At 35.5% G+C, this 27,286-nt stretch overlaps 1 long non-coding RNA gene across 1 annotated transcript in view; it reads right to left on the bottom strand.

Annotated features, from left to right (window-relative positions):
• Nucleotides 1-3,171: 3,171 nt before the first annotated feature.
• LOC122400167 overlaps nt 3,172-27,286 on the bottom strand; it is a 192,482-nt gene continuing 168,367 nt past the window's right edge. The window contains exon 3 of the long non-coding RNA XR_006259337.1: nt 3,172-3,299. This is a non-coding gene — a long non-coding RNA (uncharacterized LOC122400167). The remainder of the gene's footprint in view (nt 3,300-27,286) is intronic.

The raw sequence follows: 27,286 nt of genomic DNA, 5'->3' as shown, positions 1-27,286 counted from the left end.
TCTTTGTAAGTGTCCTGTAGTTTGTATCAGGCCACGATACCTGCAGATGACTCGGCGAGTGTCGTGAGTCGGTCTGAATTGCTTATAAGTGTCATGAGTGGGTATAAATTGTTTATAAATGTCGGAAGAGACAGATTGAATTCTAATAAATTGAATTCTTTTGAGTATTGTGCAGTCTATACCAGGCCACGACTCTTACAGATGACTCGATAAGTATCGTGAGAGGTTCTGAATTGCTTATAAGTGACGCAAGTCGGTCTGAATTGCTTGTAAGTGTCGCAAGTCGGTCTGAATTGCAATAAATTGAATTGTTTGCAAGTGTCGTGCAGTTTGTACCAAGTCATGACAACTATTGATGACTCAATAAATGTCGTGAGTCGGTCTGAATTGCTTCTAAGTGTCGCGAATCAGTCTGAATTGCTTGAGTGTCATGAGTCAGTTTGAATTGCTTATAAATGTCAGAAGAGACAGTTTGAATTCTTTTAAGTATTGTCCAATCTACCCCAGACCGAGATACTTACAGACGATTAGTACTATGTGAGCATCATTAGACCTTGGTGAAGGCAATTCTCCTAACTGCTACAGTATTGCAACGCCAGTAAACTCTTACTCGGTACAAAAATACACAAAAACTTATGAACTGTCATGAACTTACGAATAGTCGATGGAGTTATACAAACCTAACTTATAACTGTTGCACTTTAATTATTCACATCTTAAAAAGTGTCGAGTAGTCATTTAGTATCGTGCAGTACTCGGTACAAATAGAAAAATACACAGAAACTTAAGAACTGAATTAATATTAATCTTTCATGAGACATCCTATGAATAGTCGATGGGGTTATACAGAACTTATAATTAGACTGCGGATGTTTATGCATTTATGGGGAAATTTAATTCTCAAAAAGCTACAGTATGCATTTAACAGTAAACCTTCCGCGACCGGTCGAATGACCGTTTTTAAAATTTCGTTTAGAATTTGTTATATATAGTGTTATTTTAGCGCCATTTAACTTCACGACTTTTCTTATAGTATATGTACAATGAATTTTACAATATTCACATCTATTCCTGTTTGTTTTCTGAGAAAAATATGTAATCTGTCTTGCCTGCCATGACCGGTCATCTGACCGGTTGAATGATCTATATTTGTTTGTAAAAAACTGGACAAAATTCGATACCAAATTCTGGTTAGCTTCCGATGTAAATAGGAAGTATATGTATAGCAAAGACGAAAGGAGAAAATCTTCAGTTTCCACCGTCTTAAAACAGTCTAACAACGCGTATTAAAAATAGTAAAACTTTAGACGCATGCAGTTCCGAAACTACTCATGATTTTCGCATAACTGAGCCATCGTTGGAAGGGGCAAAGCCTCCCCTTTAAAATGGCTTTTGGTTTTTGTCGATCGGACTTTCCGTTTTCGAGATATCGTTATTTATGTAAAAGGTAAGTTTTCTAATTCGACTATCTCTGTCTTCGTCTGACGCGTCGCGTCGTACCTCTCTTTCTCGTACGTGACTCGCGACTTGTGAGTGGCCCAGTGACCTAGTTTCTCCGAGCACGTGCTGTCAACGACCTTGACAAGGCCGTAGTAAGAATGTAAACAAACGCTTCGGACCCTTGTATCTCCGGAACTAACCACCGCATCGACGCGAAACAAAAATCGCTATATCTCCGGAACTAATAAAGCTATCGACTTGTTCGAACGCTCATTTTAAAGGGCATTTCATCCTCTATCTAATGACCCTAAAAACTATTCTAATTTATGCTGTCTTCTATGTTTATTTTGACATTTACTTTGACGCTACATACCCAAAGAAGTTTCAGCAATTCCTACTGATCGTACGACTAGTGTACGATAAAACTGGATCATAAATTGTTTATTTAATTGAAAATTAATTTTAATTTAAATACAGGATGTTTGCGTAATTACTAGCTAGTACTTTTTCTTTAATAATTGGTTTCTTTAAAACTAACTACACTATTGACTTGGAATAAAATTCGTTTCCAAGGGCGTTTTATCTTCTATCCGATGAAAATTAAAAAATCTTTTAGCATGGAAGAGAATGATATCTTATGAATAAACATCAAAACACAACTTTCTATACATATAATGGAAAAATTAGAAGTACTTTGCCTCGTAAAAGAGAAAAAGAAAATGTGGTCGTTTGACCGGTTATGCTAGGAATGGGTATACATGAAGTGTCGGTAGGTTTAGTGTTAATATGCAAAAATATAAGAAATACTTAAAGATACGAATTATTATATTTAGGGGTTGGGACAACCCTCTACAAATTTGATTTCATTAATTATATTAATAAAAATTTGCATAAAAATATCCGCATTAATTATTCAGACCTTAAACAGTGTTGAATATCTACACCTAATATTTTACGTACACCAAAATGGATTACTATCATTCTGCAAAAGCACGTTAAAGCCGAAGTCGAACGTGCCCCTCGTTCGTAGGCACAACGATAACGAATTACAAATTATTGCAGATCAACCTAAGCTTGATTTCATGCCTGTCACAGGCGATGAATGATCAATGATCGCGGAATGCCAATGCTAAATATGTCGAATAAACAGTTGTCGCTGATTTGGGAACAGGGACCAATATTTACCGCCAAAGAGCGAAAAGTCTTGTTTGTACTCGAACCGCCCCAGCATTAACGTTTTCCTCGCTCGCGCGGCTACGCAGCTACAACTTCCGCCGGATGTCGAATAATTACTCCTTTCCTCTCCATCGTGCGTTATCGTTTGCAACGTGCTTTAGTATTTAATGGAATACTCAAGTGGCGGGCGGGCTTAGATAATTTAAACGGCCGTTAAACTATCGAAATTATGCTAATGGGACGCGTGTGTTAATTGGTCTAACAATTATGGTAATGAGCCCCCCTGTTGGTACCTGATGTTGAATACTCGTGGAATTTTTAATGTTAATTACACGTTACGCCACCCAACCGGTGATTCCGCGCGATTTATGCGTTACGTGAGATTTGTAAGCGCCGCTATCCGTTTGTGGTATCGCGTTGTAACGTTGCAATTTAATTGTATCGCGAATTCTAGCCGCAGCGGGGGATCCCGCGATACGCAAAGAACATATTTCGAGCGCCAAAGTACGCGTAGAATTTAAACCATCAAATTCAACGTAGAGAAGTTCACCATCTCCAGTACCGTTTTGCATCCACGTTTCTTAATTCCAAAAAATTGTACCGATCGAAGTAATTATTTTTAGATCTTACCCTTGAATGTATGCCCGAAGAAGGTTGTTAAAAGCGACCATTTTTGTCTCCACCTGAAAACGAAAAATTCGTGAGAAACCTTTTAAATAAAATACGTTGTTCTTTTACGTTAGTCTTTTGACGAACAAAATTTTCTAGAACGACATCAAATACCCATTTTTAAAAAAACTTTTGGCCAACAGTGTACGAAGCATACGTGAGAATCGGAGCACAGTGGCAATTTTAATTTCAATTACACGCTCTCGTACCGTCGAACGCGGTCGAACGTAACGCAATTGGGACTTTTTAATTTCGTATTATCGTCCGTTGTAATCACTTTGTCACCCTTCCTCCCGCCTCCCACCGGCCGTACCCCGCTCTCCCGAACGACACGGCGAAAAATTCGTTTCCCGATGCTCGTTCGGATCCTCGATAACGGTAATTTGTACATCGCGCGAAATAATCGATCAGTCGGCTGGCCAATGATTACCGTCACATAAACAGATGGGAGGAATTTCGGTCACGTAGCCGTTTCCATCTGCATGCACGTTCGCGACTCGGTGCATACGTTAGTAACGTCGCAAATTTTGGTAATAGGTGGACCGCCAGTGTCGCAGTTAATTACCGCGGGAAGGATTTTATCGAGCAACCGTGCATCTGCTCCGGACGATTCGACTTTCCCGAATTTTCAGCAATTTCCACGCTCCAACGACGCGAACGATCGATAACCTTCCAACACGGTGTGATCTAAACGAAATTTATCAAACAGGCGAATAAAATTCAAATCGTAGGCGTTTACACGTTTTTGCAGAAAAAAATATTTTATTTTTTTTTTAAATTGCATCGATATTATGTTAAAATTCGCTAAGGGTTAACGGTTTAGATAGAAAAGACGAAATGAAAAGTTTCGACGCCCACGCAATGTGTCGATTTCTAGAACCATCGCATTTATTTAATAAATAGAGCTTTAAACGTTTTTAATTCAAAATGACGGATTTAAAATGACATACAAATTTTTTGCCACGGAACGTGGAAGATTGCATTGAAAAATTCCGGCACCCAAAGTCCAACGACTAAAATGGTAAACAATTTGTTTTTGAATTTTTAAGAAACAGTTGAATAAGAAAACCCTTTGCATTTTGGTGTGTTATACATCAACTCATGAAACGTTTTCTGGTTTAATTGTTCTGCAAATAATTTTTTCTCACTAAGAAACCGATTGAGAATTCGAATATGTAATAAATTGCACGAGGGTGGCTTGAACTTAAGATCCAGACCATATAATTGGAAGCTATTCATGTTTTATTCAATATCGCATTAAAAAGTACAAGCAAAATGGTTGATCTCAGACGTTTGGACGGCGTTGTATCTCGAAACTGTATAAATAATGACCCTGACGTCCTGCGCCAGGCTGGTGTTAAATTGTAAATCTCAGAACATCGTAACCATCGCGTGGAATTTATCGGTAGTGGCGCAAGAACGCTAATTGCTACCTATTTCGTAGCTATGAACCGCAAAACCTTGACAAGCAGTTTTTTACAGGCTCGCGAGAGGTAATCGCGCGATAAAACAATAAAGTGGTTGATTGCGAATTATTTACAGCGGCGACAAAAAACTCCTGATAATGAGTGTGCTGCTTTTTCGTGCTGGTAAATACTGGCTTGAGATGTAATATCCTGGGGGAACCCGATACAAAGAAAACCGTGAAAAAAAGTAAATTTTCCTCGCTGTAATTACCAGAAAATATATCGCCATTAGTCAAATTTCAAACCCTTTACAATTTTCGAAATTTGGACTTTAATACGAGACGATACATGCCCCGAACTGATTCCAGGCGGATTTAGGCAAATTTTGTTTCGAACAAAATTTATTTGCAAATAGAGAAATAATTTATTTCTGTATAATATTTTAGAATTTTTTATAGAAATTTGGATTTCAAAAGTGAGACGATGCACGTCCCAAACTAATTGCAGGCAGAGTCAGGCAAATTTTGTTCGAAACAAAATTTGTTCGTAATTAGAGAAATAATTTATTAGTACACATTAATTTCAAATTTACAAAGCAGAGTATTCTACGTGAATATGGTAAAGTGCTTCTATAGAATGGAAGTTTATTTCTCTCAATTTCTATTTGAACTTGTTTAAGGTAACGAATAAAATTGAAATGTTTAACGAGAAACGAGTGAATTTTATTAGCTATTTCGCTTGGCAACTTATTAGCATGGAAATCTTCGTCCGAATGCAATTTTGTCGAGATAAAAATTTATTATCGGATAAAGATGGGTCCAACGGTGCTCTGAAATGGCGTAAAATATTACAGCAACTAACATTGTCTTAAATAAGTCAAGCGTGGAGGAGCATCGAATTTTCACCGCGAAACGCCCGAGAAATTTTATGTAAATGCAGACGTAAATCCCTAAAAGAACACTGTACTAACAAAATATGCTCCCAGACACTGCAAGTGACGTGGTTGCTTCTTTTTTTATCGTACGTCGAATAAAAACAACGAATTGCATCAACGTAATGAAGTTCTCTCATTACCTGTTGAATTTTATATCTCTAAAACTCGTCCTGCATGTTTCCCTTCTATTTTAATGGACCCCTGTTTTTCAAACGTCCAGCGTGCAATTGCACTGATTCTAAGAATCTGGAAAATTCTACATTTTAAACAGTAAAATAATATTTTCTGTACTTTTGCTGTATACTAATACAGTACTAATATCATTAATAATTGGCACTGGATTATTTTCTATAATAGGATGCTCGAGCAAATAGTGTTGATTAATAATTATTATAGTCGAAATTTCAGCAGCGATATATCCTCTGTGAAACGATCGTCTGTACAGAAATATTCCAAACCCGGTTCATCGCGATTCGCGTTTTTTTTTCTGCTGACATATAGACAAAGGTTTAATTAAAACCATGTGTGTCGTCGGTTGAACAAATTCTATCTCACCGGTTTATCTAGGACCGTAACCCACATCGCTTTCCAGGACGAATATCCCTTTATACTGTTTTTCTCTCTTTTTACGTTACTTTTTTCTAGTATCGTTTCATTGTATCCGACTATCAACAGGAAAAAGGGCCCATTAGGATCCAAGAAGGCGTACATTTTCATTTCACAAGCATTAATTTTCATTCGCGTGGAATATTATTATTTCTCATCAACAACATTCTCTCCTGTTTTACTGTAACAATGCTCAACATCAATCGTCTGCATCACAAATAAGCTATTGGCATTCACGGGAACGATATTGCATTGAATATGTTCTCAGACGTTGCGAGTACGCGTACTCAAAGTAAATTGACTGCCCTCCATTTTTATATCCATCGAACGTTAAATTGGAACAGTTGTGAAAGAGTTTTCAATCATACCACGAATCGTTTCTGAGTAATTTCAAAGCTCAGTAGCTCACAAAAGTAAAATACACAAGTTACGTTCACTTATACATTCTTCAAACTTAATTTGTTCGATAAGTTAGTATTTAATGAATAGGACTAGTGGCTGAATCTAGATTTACTATGAAACTTAATTTACTCGATAAGTTGGTGTTTAACCTATTTTGAAAGTTTGTTCAATAAGTTAGTATTTAAACAATAAAACTAGTGGTTGAATCTAGATTTACTATGAAACTTAATGTATTCGATAAATTGGTGTTTAACCTATTTTGAAAATTTGTTCAATAAGTTAGTATTTAAACAATAAAACTAGTGGTTGAATCTAGTTTTACTATGAAACTTAATGTATTCGATAAATTGGTGTTTAACCTATTTTGCAAATTTGTTCAATAAGTTAGTATTTAAACAATAAAACTAGTGGTTGAATCTAGTTTTACTATGAAACTTAATGTATTCGATAAATTGGTGTTTAACCTATTTTGCAAATTTGTTCAATAAGTTAGTATTTAAACAATAAAACTAGTGGTTGAATCTAGTTTTACTATGAAACTTAATGTATTCGATAAATTGGTGTTTAACCTATTTTGCAAATTTGTTCAATAAGTTAGTATTTAAAGAATAAAACTAATGCCTGAATCTAGATTTACTATCGAACTTAATGTATTCGATTGTTTAACCTATTTCTAAAATTTAAACGCGTGTATCTTTTCGAGTGAATCGTGAGCTACTGAACGTATAATTTAAACCAGTCCCAACGAGGCGGGGTCTAACCGTTCGACGACACTCCCGTCAAACTGTAACGATAAACACGATCACCGTGAAGATTTGCAGAAATATAAAACAGTGGCAGAAACGATTCCGCGAGCGTTACGGAGTTAAAAACTCCCAAGTTTTAACGAGGTGTTTCCCAAGTTTCCGCGTTTTAACAGCGAGGAAAGGACACGCGGATAAAAACTTTCGAAACTACTGTTGCTCGTCCAACCAAAATATTACCTCGTCCGAAACGGTCCGTTTCCTCCAACGGATTAATCGTCGTTTCGCCGAAAAATTTCATTCGTCGACGACACATTTGCTCGAGGTATTTGTTGAAGTAGAATCGATCTGTCGCGATCTGAATCGAATGGCAGGTCTAACGACGCGTTGGCGAATAAAATGGAAAGTGGCTGTCGCTCGTGGACGCGATCACGCATTGGTTTTCGCCGCGCTGGTCGAAACGTGGATACGAATAGAGAAGCGGAATAAATAAAGAGCGAAATGTAACAGGACGATCGATTTCAAGGAGCCTATGGTCCGAAGTGTCCCAAAAATGAGACGGTTCGATGGCTGACGCTGCACTTTTTCTGGTCAAAATTGAGCTGCTTACTTACCGGTCGTGCAATCTTTGCATCACTGGTTCGGAAATAACGGCTCGTATACCATTAAAAGTGCACGGTCCTTCGAACCGGTTCGGTTTCCTTCCTCACAGTTCACGCTCTGATCTCCCTTCGACCTACTTCCCCCCTCAGAAAGCTACTTTTCACGATATTCCAATTAATCGTTCTGCTAAAGCGTCCTCGCGTTACGTTTTTTGTCTCACGCGCAAGATAATCGTTAAATTATACAAATTGGCACTCGGTATTCTTGATCCTTTCGTTCTCAAATTATCTCTTGACGTACGATTTAATTACAAATTTGTTTTTCGAATTCCTCGTGAATGTAAAATATAAGATTTAATGACAAACTCGTTTGGAGTTTTATAAAGAAATATATTTTTACGATTCACGATGAAAATTAGTTTTTATATTCATTTTATTGCAATAGCATCAAACAATTTTTCAAACATATACTATTTAATTTTGTTTAAATTTTTTCTTCGAATCGTGAATATAAAAATGGGTTCATTTTAATATATCGTATAAAATTTAATGACAAAATCGTTTGGAGTTTTATAAAGGAGTATATTTTTAAGATTCACGATGAAAATTAGTTTTTATATTCATTTTATTGCAGGAGCATCAAATAATTTTTCAAACGTATACTATTTAATTTTGTTTAAAATTTTTCTTCAAATTCCTCGCGAATGTAAAAATGTGTTCATTTTGATATATCGTATAAAATTTAATGACAAAATCGTTTGGAGTTTTATAAAGGAGTATATTTTTAAGATTCACGATGAAAATTAGTTTTTATATTCATTTTATTGCAGGAGCATCAAATAATTTTACAAACGTATACTATTTAATTTTGTTTAAACTTTTTCTTCAAATTCCTCGTGAATATAAAAATGTGTTCATTTTAATATATCGTATAAGATTTGATGATAAAATCACACGTTTGGAGTTTTATAATGTGGCGAACTAATTTTTATATTTATTTTATAACAATAGCATGATTGCTCCTTGAAACTGGGAAACGAACGAGACGCGAAAATAGCCTTGAACTCGAAGATTCAATATTTTACGCGGTATTGAGTAATCAATATCGAACTCCCCCATAGACAATGTTTACAAGAAATCTCAATTTTCGGGCCATCGAAGTTCCCTTATTAGAATATATTGCTCGGCAAACTCCTGGTTACCCAAATACGTACGAACTTCGTAAAATGTTGACGTAATTTTGAAGATGAATCCAATATACAAAGATAATAATGATTAAGTAATGACTCGTTCCGGCTAAACTTGCCTTGAAATTTAGAACCACGTTGATTCCGTAATTATTCGCCCGTATTTCCAGGGAACGTGATGCTTGTTTCATTTAAATAAAATAAATATTTGATTTAAACTCGTTCCAAAATTGCAACCACCTCTTTTTTTCCAATGTCTTAGATTTAAAAGATTAATTATGCCGTTTCAAGGAAAACCAAACAATAAAAATATTTTTCCAAGACGAACTAGCTCGCTATTATTGGTTCAAATAGTTCCTCAACCTCTTCCCGATTAAATTACTCCATGCTTCGAGTCGAAATGCGAAGTACGCGACCTACATTCGATGTATTCGATATCAATAACAAATGTTATTTTTGTCGGGGAGAGTCTTGCATAAAGTTTCAATCAACAACGTGGAGCATTTAATTTGGAAACGTTGCTTTGCAGACAGGGCTATTTAAATGTCGCGGTATTATTTAACGCCGCGATCCGTGTCGCTGTTTCCGCGCTAATTAGTCGAAATGGTGTCATCGTGTAATATCAAAAGTCCTTAACTCGAGGTGTAATGTCAACTCGCATCAGACTCTCATTGCGGTTGAATAAATATTCACAAATGAACTTCGCTGTATGTTCGTCCCAATTTGTAACACCGACGTATCATTTAAAGAACAATTATTATAGAAATAAAATACGATGTATCAAGTAAATGAACATTTTTAGTACTGAGAAAGATCATGGAAAGAGTTTAACGTATCGATTTTCCTTTTCTGGACAAAGTGGTCGACTAAAATGTTTAAAACATTATTTTTAAAGAAGTGGATAGAAAAACGTGTTTTAATTAAAAATAGCATGAATAGTTGTGCAAAAATGCATCGATGATCAAGAATAACATTTTCTGATACGAGCCTTCATTTACGAAAAAATTAATTTTGACTATTCAGAGAAACACGTCTGACCATTATTGGGTATTTCTACTAGAAATTTTGTTTAGAAACGTTTACAATGTTACTCTGCTATTTGTTTCACTTTCTTTATTCTAACTAGTTAGAAAATAGTAAGATTAACTGGAAACAGGCGATACAGTGCCCATGTAACTGGTTCCAAATACAAACTTAAGTAGTAATAACAAATAATGGTCAGACATGTCCACTCGTACTCGAAGAATTTAAAAATTAATTTTCTCCAAAAAGAAGATCGATATTAAAAAAATTTGTTCTTCACTTTTGATTCGTGTTTGCATAAAGAATCACCCTAAATTTTATTGTTTGATCCTTATTCACCCATTCTCTATACAGGGTGTTCGGCTACTCCTGAGAAAAATTTCAATGGGGGATTCTAGAGGCCAAAATAAGACGAAAATCAAGAATACTAATTTGTTGATGGAGGCTTCGTTAAAAAGTTATTAACGTTTAAAATTCCGCTTGTACTGAATTTTTTTTTCGAAAATGCGCAGGATTTCAGGGGTATGTCTAATCACCAAAAATGATTGTAATTGACTCCCAACAAACGAAAATAATTTTTCCAGAACGAATTGAAATGTTTTTTTTCCGTCGAAAAATTTCACACCTTCTCGAATTTTTTTCTAGAAAGTGGGTAGGATTTCGAAGATATGTCTAATAATAAAAAATGATTGTAATTGACACTCGCAACCGAAAATAATTTTTCCAGAACGATTTGAAATTTTTATTTTTCGCCGAAAAATTTCAGGGAAATATGTCAATGTATGGTCAGACATTATATTTTCGATAGAGAATTTTTTTCTCGAAAGTGCGTAGGATTTCGGTGGTATGTCTATTGACCAAAAATGATTGTAATTGACCCCTGCAACCGAAAATAATTTTTCCAGGACGATTTGAAATCTTTGAATTTAATTGTTAATAACTTTTTGACGAAGCCTCCATCAACAAATTGGTATTCTCGATATTCGTCTTATTTTGGCCTCTAAAATCCCCCATTAAAATTTTTCCCAGGGATGGACAAACACCCTGTATATCATCCTTGATTTTAAGGCTTCTCAACGATCAAAGTAAATCTCGATGCGTTCGAAATAAAGTTTGAAAAATATTATTTACGCATAAATTTCTAAGAAAGCGTACTGTCAACATTTAATGAAATTTATAGCTTGCACAAATTGTTTGTATCACCATAACAATGGATCACCGACGAAAACATGTACGATACTTCAATTTTTCGTATTAATAATTAGAGGATTTGGTTTGTTGCGAGTGCCAGTCACGCGAATTCGCTAACGAGAATATTCTGGTCCGAATAACGAACGTTAACATACGCGTTAAAAGCATCAGAAGTAATCGTAATTAACATTTGAAAGTGACCGGAAACGAGAATTTATAAAAGCCGTTAATTCGAGGTACAATTATCCGCTCGTACGGCGCATTGTTATTAACGCGTCGAAACGTTTCCGTGAAACCTCGAGAATTAACGATGTCTATAAAACGACAATACACGAATTATTCGCGGCTTTTAAATGTATTACAATCGATCGTGCTGCTCTACTTTTTGTATGAAAACGTAATTGCAATTTGTACACTCCAACGAACCGGTACTTTTATACGAACACATTCCAGCAATTTTTGCATATCCTCTGTTCCGTTCTTTTTCATTTGTATGATCCATCAAGCTTTATGCCAATAAAATTCCGTTAGGTTGGTAAAATCAGGTAATTTATTACTTTCAAACATTTCCACATTTATATTTTGATATCCTCGTCGGTAATACGTTTGATTCATTTGGCGTTCCGATACCACCGTAATATTTGCATTTATTATTTAACAATTACAATTAACGATTCAATATTAAAGTGTACTACTTGCTAATCCTTGCTATCGTCAAGGATAACTATATATTGTTAATTTCAATATTCGCGTACAAGGATATTCTGTTCCCACGGATCGTAAGTGGGTCAAAAAATGAAAAATATAAAACATCCGTTGGCTTGTGTTTTACAATTTTTATATGCCTACGGTATTGCACTAATTTCACGGAAATTTACTTAAAAATGATAGACTTATAAATCTCGCGGAAAGTTCGAGATTGGACTGGTACTTGTATTCCCTCGCGACGCAAAGTTTTAATGCAATAAGCAGTTGAAATAATCTCAATTAGTGTGGCGAGACCGAGAGCGAAATAAAACGTAGTAATTACGTCAAACAAAAGTTGTAAAGTTTCGGTGAAAACGTGGAAAGATTTGTGAAAATCACGATTCGAATGAGATATCCTGACTCTTAATGGCGAGACCCGAAAGTAGACGTATCTGAGCTACTTAAGGGGAAACTATTTTCCGATCTAAATGTATTCGTATCTTATCAAGACCTCGCGTTCGTTAACCTCGTCTGGTCGTTCAGCTGCACGCTTCATTGAAATTAGTCATTCTAGAGAGTTTTCAATTGGATTTAGCAATAATATATTTTTCTGTGTATCTAACTAATTCATCAGTAAAATTAATTTTTTTCAAATCAGTGATGTTCCAAACTTCTCCAAAAATTCCACCAAATTAAAACTTATATCATACAAACAAGGATCGTGGTGTCTATAAGTATTTTTAGACCTTTTTCCAACGGATTTCATAGATATATAAATAAAAAAAAAAAATTATTACTCAAAGCAGAATATTTCAAACTCGTATCATTCGTCATGCTCACGAAAATGTCGATTTGTTATGCTGCACTTTTGTTAAGTAAACCACATTCTATAAAATTCCAGAATTTATGTGTCTCTTACTGACATAAAACGTTCGCATTGAAATAGTACGTGTCAACTGCCGATTCCATCGATATTTTACAGCCCAGCTCATAAAAAGTAAGATATATTTTATAGACACTACATTGGACAAAGAAATAAAAAACACGACGCGTCGAACAAAGAAATAAAAACGTTGGCTGGCCAAAAAGGATCAATATTACTGGATGAAAGATAACACCGTTTATATAGCTTAGCTGTCGTCTCTCTTCAATAAAAATATTTGCTGACGCTCACTCGTTCGTTATATTTCTTTGCCCCAATCGCCCTTCCCTCCAAAAAATTCCGAAGTTTTGCATTTTCGATATAACCTTTTAAGCTCACCGTTTGCTATCTTTAAGTTCTTGAAAAATCATCCGTCAACGGTAATCCGTTTTCCACCGACTCGACAATTTTTCAAACAGCTTTTGGCTCAATCTGTACACGCGATACCCCGAACTCTTTACGAGGGCGGCTATTTCAACGTTCCGACCTTAATTCGATTCGCGCAGGTCCGACGATTCGTTCGTTTTTCTCGTTGCCACCGACGTTACTCGTTGTCATGAATTCCAGAACGTTATCCAGCGCGAAAATTATTGCGAAACTCGAGCCAACCTTCGATATTTCGAACAGGGGAGACCTGGAACCGAGTCGACACATTTTTTACGATGTTTATTTGAGTCGACTGCTCGATAAAAAAAATAACAAAATATACTTTGATCCTTCAACTTTACGTGATGTAAGAGACAATATAGGAAAATGGATACAATATAAATTAAAAAATATTTACTGAATTAATGCAAAATTTACTCCACTGAAGTAATGTAAAATGAAATATCTTTATTGGACTGTTAATAGTTGTTTTTACAATGTTTATTTGAGCTGACTATTGGATAAAAAAGATACTAAAATATAGTTTGATTCTTTGGTGTAAGAGACAATGTAGAAAAATGGATACAATATAAAGTAAAAAATATTTACTAAATTAATGCAAAATTTAACCCACTGAAGTAGTGTAAAATAAAATATCTTTATCAGATTGTTAATAGTTGCTTTTACAATGTTTATTTGAGCTGACTATTCGATAAAATAAATACTAAAATATAGTTTGATTCTTTGTTGTAAGAGACAATGTAGAAAAATGGATACAATATAAAGTAAAAAATATTTACTAAATTAATGCAAAATTTAACCCACTGAAGTAGTGTAAAATAAAATATCTTTATCAGATTGTTAATAGTTGCTTTTACAATGTTTATTTGAGCTGACTATTCGATAAAATAAATACTAAAATATAGTTTGATTCTTTGTTGTAAGAGACAATGTAGGAAAATGGATACAATATAAATTAAAAAATATTTACTAAATTAATGCAAAATTTAACCCACTGAATTAGTATAAAATAAAATATCTTTATCAGATTGTTAATAGTTGCTTTTACAATGTTTATTTGAGCTGACTATTCGATAAAATAAATACTAAAATATAGTTTAACCCTTTGTTGTAAATTAAAAAATATTTATTGAATTAATGCAAAATTTACCCTACTAAAATAACGTAAAGTAAACCATCTTTATTAGATTGTTAATAGTTGTTTCTATTGCTCAAAATATGTTGTTGATTATATCATAATTGTAATTAGTTTCACATGAACATAAATGATACTAGAATTTAATTATCAAAGTGAACAATAACAAAATCAATCGTTTTCTAACAAGGGAAATTAGGAAGTTAAAAAAATTATGAAACTTTGCGTGCAAGTAGAGCAGGTCTTATGTTCAAAATCATTCATTCGCAGATTTTGGAGATTCTAGTAAACACTTGGTATTATGCTCCTTCAAAGGACACTTTTACGTCCAAGTATTAAAGAGGTAAAGAAAAGACGAGCGAAGGGAGGGGGTATGTCGACTATCGTTTCGGGTAAACTTTATGAAAAATATTTTCAGGACAAGTTAAGAAGGATGAAATTGAAAGGCTGAAAAAAGAAGGACAGTCGAAAAGGCAAAGGAAGAGATCTAAAAAGAGGAAAGCTAAAAAAGCAAAGACAGAGGTAATATTGTAAAAGCCTCAACGGGACGAATTACGAGTAAAGAGGGTAAAAGGAAGTGTTTTTTCTTCGTGTTTGAAGAGTTGAAATTCACTTGCAGGAGTACTCGATGTCTAAAAATAAATATATAATTGACAAGCTGTTTATAAAAATATTGTGGAATACATTATTTTCACACATGTAAATGAAGCTAAAGTTTTCCTAATAATGCCTTATAATATTTTTAATAATGTCTATCTAATATACTTCTTTGTTTCAAAACCTGTCTACAGAACTGTAATTAATATTTATTCGCGAATATTCGTTACTAATAATATGTAATTATATAAATTGAAATAAAATTATTTTCGTACGAATCGCGGTTCTTCTGATGTTTGTTTGTTATTTATTTAAATGTACACAATGGTGTTGTTGGGAAGAGACAAAAGAGAAGAAATACCGGGCAGAGTTTCAGAAATAGAAAGGGTACAATGGATAATGTTTATGTGTTGGCAATAGGAAAGAAAATACGAAAAAAGGAGGGGGGAACAATTACGCTCTTTGTATCGACATGGTGGAGAAGCACATAGGAGGCCATTGAAAAGGAAGTACTGCAAGGAAGAATAGAAGACCTTTACGAGGAGACGAGGTGCAAGGTTAGGGTAAAAAAGGAGAACAGCTTGGCATTTTGAACAGATGAGGTGTGATTCACGAGTGCCTGTTAAACCCACACATACTTAATATTTAATCGTTGGTCATACAGGCACCACTATAAAAAAACACAGAATGAGGGTGAAAAGATATCGCCATTTGCTCACACAAACAATTTGGTTTCATTGGTGAAAAAGGAGGAAGAAATTTCTAGTATTGCGGAGAAAAGAAAAATTCAGATCAGTTCTTCAAATTTTGGCACAGAAAAACTAAACAATTTAATAAGAAATATATAAGGGACGAGTATAAAAATGTTTGGATCGTAATAGAGAAAGTTTCTGTACTTTTTATAGCATTAAACTTGAAATGGAATATCTCCCAAGATATCGAGTTCCCAGAAATGGATTTCTATACAAAAAATGTAGTTCAATTTGAAATAAAAAAAAACAAGTTCAACTGCACTTTACTAGTACATTGATACACTTCGAACAAAATGTGGAAAAAAATCCATACAATACTTTTCTGCATCGTTTTTTCTATCTCCACTTAAAATAGAACTGGTCTGTATCATTACAAAGATATTGTCGTACAATTATTTGAAATAATTACAATACGATTAAGTCAGAAATAGTCAAGGTATCTTGATTAAAAAATTATTTTTAACATTGAAGGATCGTGATCGCTGTTACACGGGATATCGTGTGTTAATTTAGCAGCGATGTCGTATAGCAATCAGCATGAATTCAACATCCGAACCTCAAACGTCAAACGTTATATCAGATTGCCCCATCGAAACGTATAAATTGAAACTTGTATTTCGACTAGATACGTGCCTAAATTGTTTCAATTTCGACGTGTTAATTGTTCCTAAGATTATCACGGTATTTACGTGACGAGATTGAAAATCAATACTATCAAAATTATGCGGTTCAACGCACGCAAGAGCGTACAATCGAAACCACCAATAATCGCCCATTATACCGTGCTACGATTAGCCTGAAATTTGTAATCACTAGAATGACCGTCTCGAGCGGCAATAATCACCGGAAATTAATTGCATCTAATTAGACGACGATTACCCTAAGGACTATCAAACTCGACCAAATGCTGAATTTCTCAAAATTGCTCGTGGAATACTCGTCAAGCATCGCCTATGTTTACGAAAAGATCGATTGGCCTAAATTTAAACCCTTCATCGGTTTTTTTTTTTTATTTTTCGATATTTTAAAACGTCCAACAGATATCGGGGGAACATTCTTATCAGGATAAAAATATAAAAAAACAAACGAAAGATAAATACGTTTTTATTCGTTTTTATGCGAACAAATACAGTTTGAACAGTTTTATCGAATAAACAAATAAATTTTTTTCCGCTTGCCTTATTGGTCTTCTATTATTATATGTATGTTTCACACAAGTCGTTAAGGTGATTCATTAAATGTAAATTTTATTTTTGCTTTGAATGCACCAAAGTTAATCATTTTGTTTTATTATTACGAAATCTGGATTCCAAAACTAGTGTTGTATGTAGACTTTATAAGTATGAATGGAAACTTTATGTTGAGGTAAAATCAAGAATATCAATTTGTTGATTGAGGCTTCGTTAATAAGTTATTAAGAAATTTTAAATAATTCACGGAAAAATTATATTTAGTTGTGGAGGTTAATTACAATCATTTTTGGTGAATAGACATACCCCCAAAATCCTACGCACTTTCAAGAAAAAAATTCGAGTAGGTGCCTACATTCTTCGGCGAAAAAAAAATTTTTAAATCGTTTTAAAAAAATTATTTCCGATTGCGGGGGTAAATTACAATCATTTTTGGTTAATTTACATATCCCCGAAATCCTTCGCACTTTCGAGAAAAAAATTCAGGAAGGTGGACAAATTTTTCGACAAAATTAAAAAATTTCAAATCGTTCTGGAAAAATTATATTTAGTTGCGGAGGTCAATTATGTTGATGAGGTACGTGGCAAGAATCGAACACGGTAAGAAAGAAATAGTTTACCCGTGGTTAATCTTTTGTAATAAAAGTATATTTCGATACATCTCTCGCACGTGTCACAAGACGAATAACGAATAAAGATGGCACATCCGCTTACACCATGGTGGCGCCCCACCGACCTACCTCGTGGCGCCCTCGTTGTACAATGATTTCAATACTTTAACAGTGATTTTCTCGAAACTAAGTTTTTAAATTTTTACCAATTTTCAATACACGACAGTATCTGATAGATAACTTATCGACTACGAACACATTTTATTTACTAAATAAGATGACTTCACCCTGATTTAACCTAAACAGTTGATTCTAAATCGATTCTAACAATATTAGTTCTACATAAACAAAATTAGTTTCGTGAAAATTGTACTTTTTGGTTCAAAGTCCTGTAGAATATCCAATAATTTACTTTTCTCCATTTTCTCAGGTTCATTCAAGAAAAAATTTATTAAAATTTAATAATATTATTTTCCCTTTCTCTCAGGTAAAAACTGTCTGATGTTACAATGTACACAAAAAGGAACTTTTTCACGTTATGTTGAAAATCTCTGATATTTTGACCTAAATATTAATATTTTACAGTGAAAAAATTCGTATTACTTCCTTCGACATGTACTAAAACAATGTAAAAATTTAAAAAATATTACTAATTATTTTCTCCGTATAAAAAAAATTCCTAAAAATGCCCAATTTTTCAGCCTCTTAAAGTAATTTCATCCCTTGTGAGTCCAGTCGAAACTAAAATTGTATTTTTCTACGTCGTCCACCACTGTATTATTATATTATTTTCCCCGTATAAAACAAATTCCCAATTTTTCAGCCTCTTAAAGTAGTTTCATCCCTTGTGAGTCCAGTCGAGACTGAAATTGTATTTTTCTACGTCGTCCACCACTGTATTATTATATTATTCTCCCCGTATAAAAAAAATTCCTAAAAATTCCCAATTTTTCAGCCTCTTAAAGTAGTTTCATCCCTTGTGAGTTCAGTCGAAATTGAAATTGTATTTTTCTACGTCGTCCACCACTGTATTATTATATTATTTTCCCCGTATAAAACAAATTCCCAATTTTTCAGCCTCTTAAAGTAGTTTCATCCCTTGTGAGTCCAGTCCAGACTGAAATCGTATTTCTCTACGTCGTCCACCACTGTTCAAAAATGGTTCGAAATGGTTTTTCTCATTACTCGATCCACCTCCCGTTTGTCTCGTAAAATGCGTTTCGTTTAACTGTTCGTGTGTGCGTCGCGGAGCTAGTATTTCTGTTCGGTATTAAACCTCGTCTCGGATAATCAGCGTAACGCGATTTGTTTTTCCGCGTCCGTGCCGCAACCCGTATATCCCTGTGTCCCTTTACGAGCAAAGGGCGCTCCGTATTTCGTGCTGTGTTCAACGAAATAGGAGAAACGGATGAACAAGGATAACGAGAGAATTGCATCAATGGGTCGCGGGTACGCGCGCCTGATAAAACTTGCCCGTTTACCATCCCCTTTCGTAATTATTAATCATCCTTTATTACTGCACACGCTAACTGGTCAAACGATCAATTTCAGAAACATTGGGTCTTCGATTACCGAACGAATTAATACGAATCGTTCGAAACGCTTCGCCTGGGACTGTTAATAATTCGGGACGTTGCTGGAAAAAGGGCACATTGGTACGTATATTCTGTGTTCGGGAAACAAAAGTACGCACATTCCGCTGGCTAACTCGGGATGTTTTCGGTCCTTTATGTTTCCAGATGCGGGATCGGTATTACGTTACGAAGGTCTTCGAGTAAAAGAAAGGAATTTTGTTAAATGAAAGAAACGCTACACTTGAGTTGACCAGTGAATGACCCAGACCTAACCCAGAACAGCTATATTGTTCCGTGGGTGGTACGTTCGTCGAGGCCAAATGTAGGCATCGACGACAATGGCCATCGCCGACACGCGGAACAATGTAGCCATAAAACAGCTGCAAAATAGAGGCGGCCTCTTGCCTCGTTGATAATCCGGAGTTTCGTTTCTTCCTCGGTAAATTAACGCGGCCTTCGACTTGGGGAGGAAACCTCGTCAGGGTGGCCTGGGACTTTCCTCAACCACCGAAGTCGAGAAGGACTTTCCAGCCGAAATGGGGCAGGAAAATGGGTCCTCCTCTCCCAAGTCGATGGCTAATCAATCGAGTCATTATTTTACAGAGGAATTTACAAAACAACCCCAAGTGTACCTCTTGGAGGGGATCTAAGCTGAGCAGGAAACGGACTCCGGAGTCCGGACACGAAAGTCACTCTTAACTTGTCTTTTGGGAAAAGAAGACTTTTAAATTGTCTTCTGGGAGAAAAACTCTTTTAACTTGTCTTCTGGCAGAGTAACGATCTCTGAAAAGACACTCGACAACTCGTAGGTCGTGAAGAGTCAGTCGTTTTGAACGCATTTTTTAACTTAAAACGGGGGAACAGTTCCTCCTATATTTCATCGCGCTTAGTAACACATATATATACACAGTCCACTTGTTATTGTTACAAAATAAACGTTTTAAAAATCAGAAATCACAACCACATCAATTTCAATTCCGACCAAGCATATTCGAGCGCGAACAGATTTCTATTTGAAAAGTAAAATTCAACCTTGCGAAACAAACGAATGGTAAATAGAACAGTTTCCGCCCCCTCGTAGAGAGTTTTGTGTTTAATGTTTGTAAAAGTCAGCGTATTACGAGCTCAATCGATGTATGTATTAGAAAAACGTATCTGTAAAAATAAATGCACGAGTAAATGTAATATTAAAGTAAAAATAGAACGTAGGATTTTTTCGAATATTTAACATTTTTCGAAACTCACAGTAACAATGTAACAAACACAAATACTTCGATTACAATTATTTCTTTGTGTTTTTATGTGGTTTAGAGAATGAGAATCGAGTCTAATGCTGAAGTTCTAAAAAAGGCCACGAAGGGGTAGACGTAACATTTTTTAAACCCATTTACATGTTGCGTTTTCAATAAAATAATTTTGATCCGCGTGCTGTAATTAATACATGCATTCGTGTTTCTGTCGCCTGATACTGATTTCAAAGTTAATTGCTTTTAAAAAATCATTCGGTTCGCCTTTTTCAAACATAAATATGAAAGTAACAAAGGCGAGAAAGACCGTCGAATGAAATATTCATACTCGTCTCGACTTTTTTCCCCCCATTTTTCCTGTAATTTCCCGTTTTGTGTTGCGTTTTGCGATTGAAATCGAGATTGAAATTCGTTTGAAATTGCCTGACAAACATTTAACGCAGTTACTCGGTTATACCGATGAGTCATAGCAATATTTTTCTCTATATAAATTGTCATATTACATACTCGACGCTTTGCGTTTAACGTTTCCCGAATAAATGCGAAATCCGTGACAAATATAAATAATAGACCGAACAAAAGGCTATCGATCGACTAGTATCGTGTATTTGAAATGATAAAGTAACCTTTTCAATGGTCATTCTGCATCATGCTACGTTTTGCTTCTTTAACAGAAAATTACATATAATTTAGTTTCAGTTAATTATTAATGAGTTCGTTTGTAAGATTTTTTATGTTGTCCTTATGCATAAGAACGTTGAACGCACTGAAAAGATTAGAAATGAATGTGTTAAAAAGTGTAATGTTACTAAAAAATCAGCCTTCTTCTATTAAACTTGAGCTACGATATGAAAATCATGTTATTTTGTTAAAAACGAAACTATATACTTTGACTTCTGAATGATTTTGAAATCTGTGGTATAAACAAACGTCGAACTCTAAACCTCTAAACCGTACTTTCTATTTCACTCGTTCACAGTGTTTAACAAGGATAACAATCGACAATTTCCAAGTACCTCCAGCGAACGTTATCGAGGGATTACATGCTTCAGTAAATAATATTTAAAAACCGCCAGAAACCTAAACCTAAATTCGTCCCAAATAATCGTTAACACCAGAACCACAATTATACTGTATTTATTTGCACCAAAGAAATTGAAACGATAGATGGTCAAATAAATGCACACTTTAATGAAAATAAATGTTTATTCATTCTCTTACAGAAAACTACAATAAATTTTGAAAAATCCAGTCGAGTAAATTTTCCACAATTTTTATTAGAAATTACGAACGGGTCGTTCAGGCCACTTCGACAGTTCTGTTATTAAAAACAGCGGATCCCCAACGTGGATCATGTCGAGAGATTCCATTTCTCGCGAATGAATTTTCCATCGAAACGCGAATCCGTTGAAAATTACGAGCAAATCTAAAAACCTTTACTCCTCGTTCGCGAATAAAAATTTCCTCGCTGTCGCGTGGACGGGAAAAAATTCGCGAAAAGCTGGTTTCCGAAAAGAACAACAAAGGACGGATCGCGACGCGGGCGAATTTACGAGCCGGATACGCGATACGCCGCGTGTAACAGCGCGCTATTTTCTCATCTAAAGCAACACTGGGATTCTAGGGATCCGGTATGCCGGACTTCGCGTCACTTCCGGTCAAACAGTTACGGGGGCGGTTCCGTAGCATGCGTGTACGCGTTCCTGGCTACAGAACGCACCCCGGGATAACGTCGACCTGGAAAAAACTACCTGACCCCCTTCCTCCTCTCGTAGATCGTTATTATCTCGCGGAAGGGTCGTGGAAAAGAAACGACGGGAAAACAGGATACATTTGTCCCGTTCTTTCCGCCTTTCTGAACGCGCGAAAGTCGAGCTATCTGCCTCGCGGGCCGCTGTCTAGATACGGGAATGGCGGGATGAACCCACGTGCTGGAGCACGAATGCAAAATATTCTCGGGCTGGGAACCACCCTTGTAGACGTTGGCCACGTTTATCGCGACACATTTTCTATGTACCCCTCTGGAAAGTGACTAACGACGCTGGAAAAACTGTTCCTCTCTTAAGGGGGGAAACCACTGTGACGGATTGACAAAATCGAAATTTTTTTTATCTTCTTTCAATGCTTGGGGGTTTTAAGAATTACGAAATATTACTTTTTGAGAAAATTAGATTGACCTTCAGATCTTCAGATCTTTCATCCACGAATAAACTATTAGTACTGCATGATGTAGCCCATTCTAGCAAACAACTTTTGTAAGAATATTTCTTTTAATCATTACAACTCCTAGTGAGATATCCTATTGTACTTACTTAAGCAATATACTCTGTATAATGTAAGTAGCCATACTTTGTCTCTTCTGGACTCTGTCAAATTCAAGTATTGTTCCCAACAAACCAACCCTCGTAGGAATTAAGAGGAGAAACTACTGTGACGGATTGAAAAAGTAGAAATTTAGAGTTTGTTTATCTCTTTTCAATGCTTGGGGTTTTAATAATGACCTAAAATATTAAAGTGAAATTCCAAAATGACAAAGTTGCAGAAGATTTAATATTACATGTAATACTTTTGAAAACATTCAACACTTATCAGAAAAAGTTTCATAGTTACGACCAAAAAATTTTTGAAAATTATCTTTATTTCATGATGGTTTCTCCCATTAACGAGGTCTTCTACAGTAAAACGCGTTTTTTATGTTCTCTTCGACGTTTTTCGTATACAGGGTGTTCGGCCACCTCTGGGAAAAATTTTAATGAGGGATTCTAGAGGCCAAAATACAACGAAATCAAGAATATCAATTTCTTGATTGAAGCTTCATTAAAAAGTTATCAACAAAATTAAATTAAAAAATTTCAAATCATTTGGAAAAATTCTTTTCGGTTACGGGGGTCAACTACAATCATTTTTGGTCAATACATACCCACAAAATCCTACGCACTTTCGAGAAAAAAATTCATTACCGAAAATATAATGCCTGCCCATACCGTTAATATGTTTCCCTGAAATTTCATGCGCATGTTTAAAACAGCATAACTTCTGAACGGATTGAACGATTTTAATGTTTCAAAAGGCAAACAACGCGTATTTAGGTGAAGGATATGTAGAAATCGCAAAAACATTCGAAAAGTTGATCCTTGACCACGCAAAATGAGAAAAACCTCATAAAAACGATTCAATTTTCAAACAGCTATAACTCTTACAATAGTGAATATATTTCAATGAAATTTTTTCCTGAAGTAGAGCTCATGGGTACCTACACAAAAGTATTACACACCTATTCTGTATGGCGTCAAACAAAATCACTAAAAACTAAAAATGAATTTTTAAGAAAAATCGATAAAGGGCCTACATTTTTCGGTGAAAGAAAAAAATTTTAAATGCTCCTGGAAAAATTATTTTCGGTTGCAGGGATCAATTACAATCATTTTTGGTGAAGAAACATACCCCCGAAATCCTGTGCATTTTCGAGAAAAACATTCATTACCGAAAATATACTGTCTGACCATACATCACATGTTTCACTGAAATTTCATGTGTATGTTTAAAAAATCATAACTTTTGGACGGATTGAAGGGTTTTAATGATTCAGAATTCAAACAATGCTTATTAATGGCTCTTGAGTCCCAGAAAAATGGGCTAAAAAAATACATTGAATGTAAGGTCTACCTGCATAACTTTTTAATGAAGCCTCAATGAACAAATTTTCAATTTTCGTTTTATTTTGGGCTCAAATATCTCCCATTAAAATTTTTCCCAGGGTTGGTGGAACACCCTGTATTTTTATTACTTTTTCAGTAATATTCCCCAATTTTTACAACGAAAAATAATCAAAATTAGTGGCAGTACAGAACCTGAAACGCAATCGCGTATCGGAAAAATGTTCTAATGGCTTCCACGATTCCAACTGTTCTGTTTTTCTAAATCAAAAAAACGCAAAAGATTCTTAATTGGGATACATTTTTCTATAGCCGATGGCAAAAGGGAAAATTGATAATCAAAAAAATGGTAGCATTTTGAAATTGAAATATCGATTTTTTTGGCGGATTACAACAGAAGACCTCAAATTCGTTTTGTAAGCTCGAGTTGTAAACAAAATAAATGTGGATACTACTTTGGGGAAGTAAATGAAACGTTTACGAATTTCGATCGATGTATTTTTACTTGGAAATTTTATGAATTTGGCTCCACCTATTTTGTTGTATTAACGAACAGAGGCAATTGGAAATATTTCTTTCGAAATTGTTTTCATTTCGTAATGGAAGAAAGGCGTGTGTTACAATTTTATCGTGGAACTGTTTGCTGTTTAATATCTATAATTCCTTTCACCACTAAGATTTCCCAAAGAATTTCGAAATTTCAACACTATTCGTTTTCTTTGTATTATTTTTCTCAATAATATAGTCTATATGCAAGTGTATTGAAACACTGACAAGTTTAAATTGTTTACCCATTAATAAGTCTGAAGATAGTTGTGTATCCATGTCTTATTTCCAGATATCTTATTATTGTGTGCTACCAAAATTAACAATAACTATAAAATGAAAATTTTGTTCCATAAGCCATATTTGTTTCAAATTTGTATGCATTATCTACGCATGTTCAAAATTTCGAAAATCTACTGAACCAACAAATTTTATTTGTTTTCTGCTAAATTACAATTCCTATCCTCGTCAATTCGAGAATATCGAACTGTACGAACTCATAGGATGATCCAATAATAATATTGCGGAAAATCCCCTGAAACGACAAATTTCATTAATTTTCTACTGAATTACAATTCCTATCTTCGTCAATTCAAGAATATCGAACTGTACGAACTCATGGGATGACCCAATAATAATATTGCGGTATTATTCCATAAGAAAGAAGGTCGTTTCAAGATTTGTCCGATCACATAAGTTCGTGCAATTCGTAGCGTCTCCATCGAGACGCGCTTTCCCGTCGTCCGTAATGCAACCTTCCACGAAATATTTGAATCTCATGCATAAAGCGCGGGTCGGAGACAGTTACGAAGCGCCCGCAATAAAAGCTCGCGCTTCTTTTTTCCCCATTTTTTACCCTTTTTTTTTTTTTTTTTACAACAGCGTCGCGTAAAGTCGCGCGTACTAGGTAAAAACGGGAAAAGCCAGAGATAAAAGGAGACGACGAGGCGGAGATGGACGAAAGGAATCGTTCGATTCTTTCGGAGTCGTTTAGCAAATACACTTCCGAGCTTTACTTTGCCCCCGGATCGGAGAGAACTCGCTCTCATGTGGGATCTTCGACGCTGGAGGAGGAAGACCGCGAACGAGGGAAGAGAGGCAACGAAAGGGCCCAGCCACTTTACTCAACGAATTTCCTACCACGTTGCAGGTCGAGCGGTCGTTTCTCATTGTCCGTGCACGCAACTTCGAGCCACGGACTCGCTAAATTTCGCACGCTTACGACCGCCGCGAGGAGGATCCTTCGTGCAATACCATTTAAAGAAGCGAATGCACCAGGGAGAAAATATTTTCCTCTCCGGTTCCGGGCTTTTCTCGTTAAAACCGGCGCTGCTAAGTTTCGTTACGTTGCGTTCTACCGCTTTATTTTTGTTTAATTGCTAACAGGAAACTGACCAAAGTAAACAACTATAGTTCGAGGCACGAAAACAATGGAAACATAAATACGTATGTTGAGGGGTTGAGCAAAATAATTTAAATTTGGTGAAAGAAACTTTCTGATATGCTCAACTTCACATGTCAACGTTAATGACGAGTGTATATATAGGAGTGAGCTAGCTAGCTAGCTATCAAGGAGTGAGCTAGGTAGATAGCTAGCAAGGAGTGAGCTAGCTAGCTGGGAGTATGCTAGCTAGTTAGCTACCAAGAAGTGAGCTAGCTAGCTATCAAGGAGTGAGCTAGCTAGCTGGGAGTGTGTTAGCTAGGTAGCTACCAAGAAGTGAGCTAGCTAGCTATCAAGGAGTGAGCTAGTTAGCTAGCTAGCAAGAAGTGAGCTAGGCAGCTAGTTGGCAATGTGTGGTGTTTAAGTGTCAATTTTGATCTGCTGTCTGGGCCAATTCAGTGATAGACATTCGTGGGAATTTTGGACATGCGCACTAGAATTTTCCCTCGTGGGATTCCTTTTTGCGCATGCGTTTTTCTGCCATAGATGTATCTTTAGCGCAAAAAGAGGTGCTCGTTGGGAATTCCCATGTTTTGTACAAAATTGAACTTTCTACTTTAAATGCTCGAAAATCACACAAAAATTAACTTATCGAAGATTCCCTACGTATTTCTCTAGCTATACTCATGTAGATTAAGAGGAAATTTTTTGTTTTTGTCTCTTTTCCTGTAGCTTCCTTAAATTTTGTTCCTTACTGGGTTCCAACGGCACCCTAAATTCTAGTTAAGTGTATATGCCCCAGTGCACATGACCAAAATTCCCACGAATGTCCATCACTGGGCCAAGGTTGTCCAAGAAGCTAATCTCGCCACGGGCGTACCCAAGGCCATGGGAGGCAGCATCGGTCTTAAATTGGTCAAAAGTTGCTAATATAATGACCAATCAGTTTGGAGGCAACATGTAACGGTTATTTTTAATAATTTTCAGGTCAGCGCTTGGTGCTCAGATATTATCTGCGATACCTGACTCGCCATAAAATATCTGGCACCGGTTTTCGATGTTATTGCAGGCAGTAAAGTCATAGAACGCCTGGATTTGGAGGGCCATGCAGATTTGAATGAATTTAATAATTAAATAGCCGCCTTAATGGCACTTGGTTAGAGGCAAAACTTGATTGTATGAAAGGTCTGACTCTATATCCGCTGGCTTTATGAATTTACTG

Source organism: Colletes gigas, unplaced genomic scaffold, assembly GCF_013123115.1.
Source record: "Colletes gigas isolate AHSC1104 unplaced genomic scaffold, ASM1312311v1 Colletes_gigas_Sc00016, whole genome shotgun sequence".
Taxonomy (NCBI): domain Eukaryota; kingdom Metazoa; phylum Arthropoda; class Insecta; order Hymenoptera; family Colletidae; genus Colletes; species Colletes gigas.
The sequence above is the reverse complement of the archived record's forward strand: the minus strand, read 5'-3'. Positions and strand labels throughout refer to the sequence as shown.